This window comes from Solanum verrucosum, unplaced genomic scaffold (assembly GCF_900185275.1).
Source record: "Solanum verrucosum unplaced genomic scaffold, falcon-dt-bn FXZP01000036.1, whole genome shotgun sequence".
NCBI classification, from domain to species: domain Eukaryota; kingdom Viridiplantae; phylum Streptophyta; class Magnoliopsida; order Solanales; family Solanaceae; genus Solanum; species Solanum verrucosum.
Window position 1 is genome coordinate 931,348 of NW_026020253.1, and position 7,763 is coordinate 939,110.

A 7,763-nucleotide genomic window follows, 5' to 3' on the forward strand; every position below is an offset into this window, starting at 1 on the left:
TATATTATGTGGTGGGTATCGGGTTGAACGATGATGCCTACTAGTACATGTGGTTGTACGGATACTACTCTTGTTATGCATGTTTGGCATAGTCTGGTTGCAGGGTCAAAAAGGTTTCATAGGTGAAGAGGGAAATAATCTCCAACAACTCTTATTTTTCCTTCCATGTGGTGAAAGTTGCATCATTTGTTATTATGTCATATGCCTTGTGAATCTTAGATGCTCTTGTACCTGCTTATACTAGACCCTTGGGGAAGTTAATTACTTTACAAGTTAACTTTGAGTCGTTTAAAACTCTTATTTTCTAAAACATTACATAGATTCCTCTTATTCGTCAGTTTTCTCAATTTTACGCATTGTAAAAATGGTTGGGGTTTGAGGGTTCTCCTACATAGGTGTTACAGTAGGTGCCCGCACGGCCCGGTGGGTTGGGTCATGACAAATTGGTATTAGTGCCTAGGTTATTGGTCTCCCAGTAAAAGAGCAAATGTTGAATAGACTCATGCGGATGGGTGTGTTGACGTCCACATCTAATCTTCAGAAAGCTATGAAGCATTCTAGGAGGTTGTTCCATTTATTCTATCCTTTCGTGCGAGTTGTCTCTTATGGTATGCATTTAGTCCTGGTATCTCCCGATTCCAATTGGTATCTCAACAAAATGAACTAGACGCCATAGTCATGGTTGCAATGACACAAGCAAGGTAAATTGGAACTGAGAAGGTACCAATTGGTATCTGGCCTTAAGGGCAATATAGATGCATGGATGATTGATCACTAAGGGTCATCATTGGAGCGAAATAATTAATAATTTGACTTTTCTATGAGTTGTGAGTTCTAACTTGAAGCTGTGAATGTGTGCGTATCGTTGTCTGAAATAACTGTGGGTGTGAAAGGTACATTTACTTGGATGCTATGATATGACTATGTGCATAATATTGATTTTTTGGATTTTGATGTGTGCAATATGCTAGACTAAATGTTCGAAAAACTGTGCGAGTCGTAATTGACTGAGTTTTGTGAACTTGTTGTCGGAAAGAGAGTCATCCCGGGCTTGACTCGTGGTAGGTAATGACTATCCTAGCGACGAGGATTATCCTAAATGCTTAGTTATAACCTCAGAATTTTAGAAAAAGGGGAAGAACCGAGTAAATGGTGACTTGAGTTCTGTTCCCGTTGGGGTCGCTGGGGCAGGATTAATCCCGCCAGGGCGAGGCCGCCAGGGTGGAATTTCTCCCCAGAGCGGGACAGGGCGAGGCAGAACCTCAGCCCTGTCTCACCTGGTCTTCCATAGTCACACTTCTGGACCCCGAATAGTGTATGGACAAATCCCTGCAACTAAACCAATATTCAGCAATAGAACAGTAAGTTATAAACTTTAGCATTTAAACATTTGCGGTGATAAACAACAAAAACCATCCATGTGCTTACAAAAAGTGTAGGAAAAACAAAAGAAAAATTAAAGCATTGTTCTTTACAGGCCCAAGAGGGGCGAAAACCAAATCACGACCCCTGGGAATGGTAAGTATCACTGTCCTAGTCTAGGTCTTCTATGGGTATCACACCAGACGATGCCTCGTTAAACCAAGGAAACTCTCGATAGTCTCCTAGCTCGAGTCGGGGAATCTCCCTCTGGGGGCAACGCAAGTGAAGATGTCATTCATGATCTTCCATATTCGTGCCATCAAACGATCCCTCTCTATACTCTTCCTCCTCTAGTGTCACAACTGGCGACAGATCATCTCAACCTCAAGAGCAGTAGCGGGAGGAACTGAAGTGGCGCCAGTATTGGAGCATCCCAATCTCCTCCGGACGGTCGTCAGGTACTCCTCCATACGAGCACTAGATAGCGGGGGTTGGGACTGGGTAGAGAGAGTACCGCCGACCTCATCATCTTTCCCTCCTTTGTTATCCGCCTCTACAACCGCATGATCGCTACTATCCATGCTCATCTTCCTCCTTTTACTCCCGGAGGTGGAAGCTTGTCTAATCAAATGAGGGTGAAAAGGGGGATCCATAGGAAGTACCTCATCGGTGTCCAAGAGTGGAACCCCCGCTCTCTTGCACATCTTCGTCACCAGCCTAGGAAGGGAATATTCCTTCTTGTTGCCCCGGTAGAACACCTTCCACTCATAAATGATTTGTGCACCCACATTTAGTCCAATGCCCTGTATAGCGCACGCCACCACCAAAGCCCGAGGAAATATCACGTTGGTGCAGTTGGCCGATGGGCGGATCTTCCTAGTAACCAAGTGTTGCCACCTCTTAGCATCCGGCGGATCCTCCTAGCTCGCTGCCTTAGCTAGTGTGTTCTTCAGCCAGCCTAGGTCCATCTCTCTCAGCTTGGCCTTGTACTCTGTGTTGAGAACCTCGGGCACCTCAAGAACATCATTAATGAATGGAGCATTCAGGGGGATGTCGACTCCCTGAATGCATATGGTATCGTGACGATCATCCCAGCGAACAATAGGTAGGATGGCATAGAACTCCCTCACCCGTGGAGCGCGCAGCAGGGGGAGCCTCTGTCAGGGGAGCCCATCCATACTCCATCAAGCGAGCATAAAATGCGGGCACCTTCTCCTCTAGGTTTAGTAAATGAAATCCTCTCTCGCAGTAGAGCTTGGTGTTCCAGTGGTCGTGGTACCTTTTTCGACATGCATCATCGGGAAACTAGGCAAAAGTCAGATTCTCCTCGTTAATACCAGCTATTTTAGATAAGCCTACAAAAATCATGAGATAGACACGTTAGAACTCCCTGGGATTAGACAATATTGGGTTGAGAAAAGAAATATTTCGGGAATAAGTGGCAAGAAGTCATTGCCCCACTGAATCCCGCCACATCAACCCAAATCCTGCCAGAGCGGGATGAGAGAGGCCGCCACAAGGGGATGAAGGCCACTCGAGCGACCTTCATAAAAAACAAACACCAGGCACGATCATGGCATCCCTTCGTCCCAAAAACCCCGTTTTCAACAAAAATTCAGTAGATCAAGACTCTATAAAGTACTCTAGAACCTAAATATGCAATTATTCTAGAATAATAACCCTTAAAGGATGTTTAAATCCGAGTTTGACATGAAGAAACTTTTCAACTTCCCCCCACCCAATTCAGTATAATTTGAACCGTATTTCCGTGAAATACTTATGCCCAGAACGTTGTGGAGACGTTGGGGACGTAAGGGATGTGTCCATGCTATGTTCTTCTAACAAAATCAAGCAACCCATTTTTGAAGTTTTGAATAACTACCCCTAGGCCTTCCTAGTCGATCACTTATCATCATGCAATCATAGTTAAGTAAGTACTGATGTAAAGAGAGTAATGAGCAAGAACATTACCTTTATTTCGACGTTCAAACCGAAGCGATTACGAGAGTTTTTGGGAATTTTGAGTTAGAGCATGGTGAAATGGGGAAACCATTCCCCTTTTCCCCTTAATCTATTTTTGATCTCCCGCTACATCGGGAGTGTCCCCACCACAACAGTCTTGCCTCAGCGGAAATCCTGCTGCTCTGGTGGGGCAGGCTATGCAATTGGACGCATCTCAATATCCATGTGTTACGACGTTTACTTAACCAACCCCTTGTGTAAAGAACCCCCTTGTACTCAAACTTGGAAACCACCATCCTTCATGGTCCCATAATGGGCCGACTCGTTAGTTTAGAAGTACTCCGAGAAGGTCTCATGCTTATCCCTTCGTTAGTCGTTCGGGGACGAATGAGGGGTAAAATGATATCTATTGTAACGACCGAACCATCATTACTTAGGAAAGCAAATTGTCAGAGGGAAAACTAAAGCCACTATCCCTCCAGAGTGGGCCTGATGCCTTTAGGGTGGCGGCTCCTTAGCAGGATAAGTCGCACCAGAACGGGAATGACGAGACCAAAACTTAAATGACGCGAAACCTTATTTTCTTCTTTTTCCCAAAACAACAAAAAGAGGTGAAGATCACCCCATAAACCTCAAAAGGCTTCCCTAGGCTTGGGGAGGAGGGAGAAAGATTACATGAGATGTGTACCATAAAGGGGGAAGTCCCATCCTGTGAACTGGGGTAGGTGATGGTTTGATTTCTTGTTTGCGTGATATATGTTGGTGATTACTTCATTGTAATGCATGTGTGTATGTGAGTGAAGACTTGTTGATCAAACCTAATGAAATGAGTATGAATGAGTAAATGTATGCCATTATTTGACACTTGATTGTATTATTATGAGAATGTACATATGAGTGTGATTGTAATTGTTATTGTGTTGATTGGATCGGGTGTTACATTCTGACATAGTAACTTGGATCGGTGCCACGTTCTGGCGCATATATTGGATTGGGTGTCACATCTGACACACTAATTGGGATCGGGTACCACATTCTGGTACACTAAAAGTCTGGGTATGGATTCCATGAGAGGACTATTGTGATTGTTGTGCTTATGTTTACTTGGCATTGATAATGAAAGATTGTATGTTTCTCTAAGATGATGATTGAACCATAAATCTTTATAACTGTAGTAACGTGTTGTTCTTGCTTGGCTATATATCTCGTTATTGAATGAACTATGAATGGTCAGGCTCAAACCGGAATAAGATATGGTAAGTAGAGACCGAGGGTCCAGGTGCACCTTGTGTAATTTAGAGGAGTGGTTTGTGTCCTTAAAGTGTGAGTTGGGGTAGTGATATATCGTAAAGGTTAAATAGCTAGGTGTCACCCTGGAATGGGATTAGTAGGCGGAGACGGTTAATAAACCTTGATGTGACATTCTATGGAGTCAAGGGTTGAGTAGTGAGGTGGAAGAAGTAAGGGTATTTCGTGAGTGGTTGGCCGGGTTGGTAGTTGTTTCATACAGAATCTCTTAACAGGTAGAATGGCTAGGTTATGACAAAAAGTGAAGTGAATAGGGGGTTAGAGTCAAGTGTACTTGTGTGATTAAAAGTATTCGAGAATGGTAAAGGTGGAGGAATGAACAGTTTTATTGCATGTTTCCTATTAGTTGATTTCCTTATATTATTCGGTAGGTATCGGGTTGACCGATGATGCCTACCAGTACGTGTGGTTGTATTGATACTACTCTTGCTATGCCTTTTTGGCATAGTCTGGTTGCAGGGTCAGTGGGGTTTCATAGGTGAAGACGAAGACAATCTCCAATAGCTCCAATTTTTCCTTCCATATGGTGGGAGCTGCATCATTTGTTATTATGTTATATCCTTGTGAATCTTAGAATCTCTTGCACCTGCTTAGACTAGATCCTTGGGGAAGGTAATTACTTTACAAGTTAACTTTGAGTTGTTTAAAACTCATATTTTATAAAACATCACATGGATTCCTCTTATTCGTCAGTTTTCTTACTTTTCCACATTTTTAAAACGGTTGGGATTTAAGGGTTCTTCTACATAGGTGTTATAGTAGGTGCCCGCCTGGCCCGGTGGTTTGGGTCATGACAATTTCAACTTAAGAGCTCCTAGATAAATAAATAAATTGAGAAACATTAGTCCTTCAAAATCTCTTACTAATAGTAGTCAATCTTAATCTTACAACCTATCTAATTATAATACATTAGCATATCTTCCTTCCACACATCACCATTACTTATTCATCATGTCTAAACTATATTCATAGCTCTATAAGCAGAAAGTAGTTCCTTTTGAAAATCACAAAGAAAAACCTAGATAAATCAATTCTTAACTATTTTATACTTTCATTAATGACCTGCATCATAAACTCTCTTCCTAGTTCAATCATAATCTAAAGCATCTCAACTAACGAATTTTTCTCTATCTTCTACCATGAGATCTACATCAACTTACTATTCCTTAGTTAACACATGAAGATACATCACCTTAATTTTTAACTTAATGAGTATATCACTTCTACATATATACTACATTTTGATAATTTATTATCCCCACCGTCCTGACTAATAAAATTCTAGATTTAAGACTTTTAATTTTGGGTCATTCAACTAATAACTCATCACATCCGAAATTACACAATCTTCTGGGTGACAATACTATCCAAGAATCTAGACACATATTTTCTCATTTCCAAATGTTCCATGTAACAAAAGATTTATAGAATAATTTGAATGCATATCATATTTTGGCTCAACAATATGATTCACATAAATAGGGACACACGATTTAGAATTGATGAGCTTAAGCACATTAATGGAATCCTTTGAGCCGTTTTGGCGGTCTTTAAAATGTTGATGATTCTATCTAGAACACCTTACAGGTAGGAATTGAGCTTTATGACTACAATCAGCTCAAAGATGAGGAATATTTAGGGGAATTAGAACAAAACACGAATTTTTATATAGTTCTTCGGGAGTATCTCTATTGCGCCATCTTGAGTATGAAAGAAGAGAAAGTATTTCCTAAACATCTAGTAGCCTCCTCCTCATAAGTGTGGCGCGCATCACACCCATAAAAAAAACTCTACTAGATGCAGTTTTTCAGACATCCTAGGAAACTTGTACCTAGTGTTCTGATACCACATTTATCATGACCCAGAACTATACCCTAACCAAGACATGGTACTCGGAACCACGAGTGGCCTCAAACTAACTCTTGGCATAACATATGAAAGCATATAATATGAAACAATGTGGAAGCTGAAACATATGCATAATAAGTCTTAATAAGAAAAGCAACAAATTCATGATGGGTGAACAACTAACTGAAATAAGCCTCTAATAATTAAACCAAAGGAAATAAGTTTACCGGGACATGGCTCCCAACTACCTCAAAATAAAGACAACATATGGAAAGGAGTTGGAAGTCTCAACAATGGCGTCCCCAAACGAAGAGGGCTCACCAAGATCTAACTGGGAGTGCTGCAACCTCACTAGCCACAAATTTGAGAGCGAATGCCGAACTCTACATCATAAAAAGATGCAGCGTAGATAAATGTATGTGTTAGTACGTGGAATGTACTGAGTAAGTAATGGATACTAGCATAATCATAAAGTTTCATAACGAGGATGGTAAAACAAGGTTGCAAAAATCATATGCATAGTGAAAGAACTAAAGAGAAAATAGTTGGAGTTCATGACCAAGTATTATAAAAATCTCTCTTCAAAGGTACATAAACATATAGGTGAGTCTTTTCAATAGAATTGAATAATCATATACATTAAATAACATACTTGAAATGAACCATAAAGACCTAAAACATGTCATGAAATTGTCATAATTTGAAAGTTTCTTATAACTGACATACACCATGTGAGCTCATGATGTCCAACAACTAACTCAGTTGGAGGGTTGCCATATATTTTGCCAGAGTATAAGACCATATCATATCTTTGTGGATCCATTAAACTGAGCCCCTTAGGGCCAGAAGGTCAACCGACAAAGAGTATAGGTATTTTGCAATGTAATAAATTAGATTTTCTTACTTTGTATTTTGTATATGTAGAAAGATAGATGGATAGTATGAGGCAGCAGTTAGTCCAATTCTTCTTTGATTTGTAATGATATCTTTTGATTATGAATGAAAATCTTTGTTAACCAAAAAATATATGGTAAAAATTATGGCATATTCTCTCGCGCTCGTCATGATGAACATGGTCCTATAGACTTAAAATGTTTATGTTTTCTCTCCGTATAGATGACGACAAAAGTATCAATCAATAAAAAGTCAATATGCGGCTCTTCGACGAAGATGCAGAGAAGTGAACTCATGAATGTTGTTCAAAGTTACACCAAAGCCATTGGATTGTTATCTTTTTTAAAAATAATTTTGGTAAATACATAAGGACTTTAGCTTTGATTTTT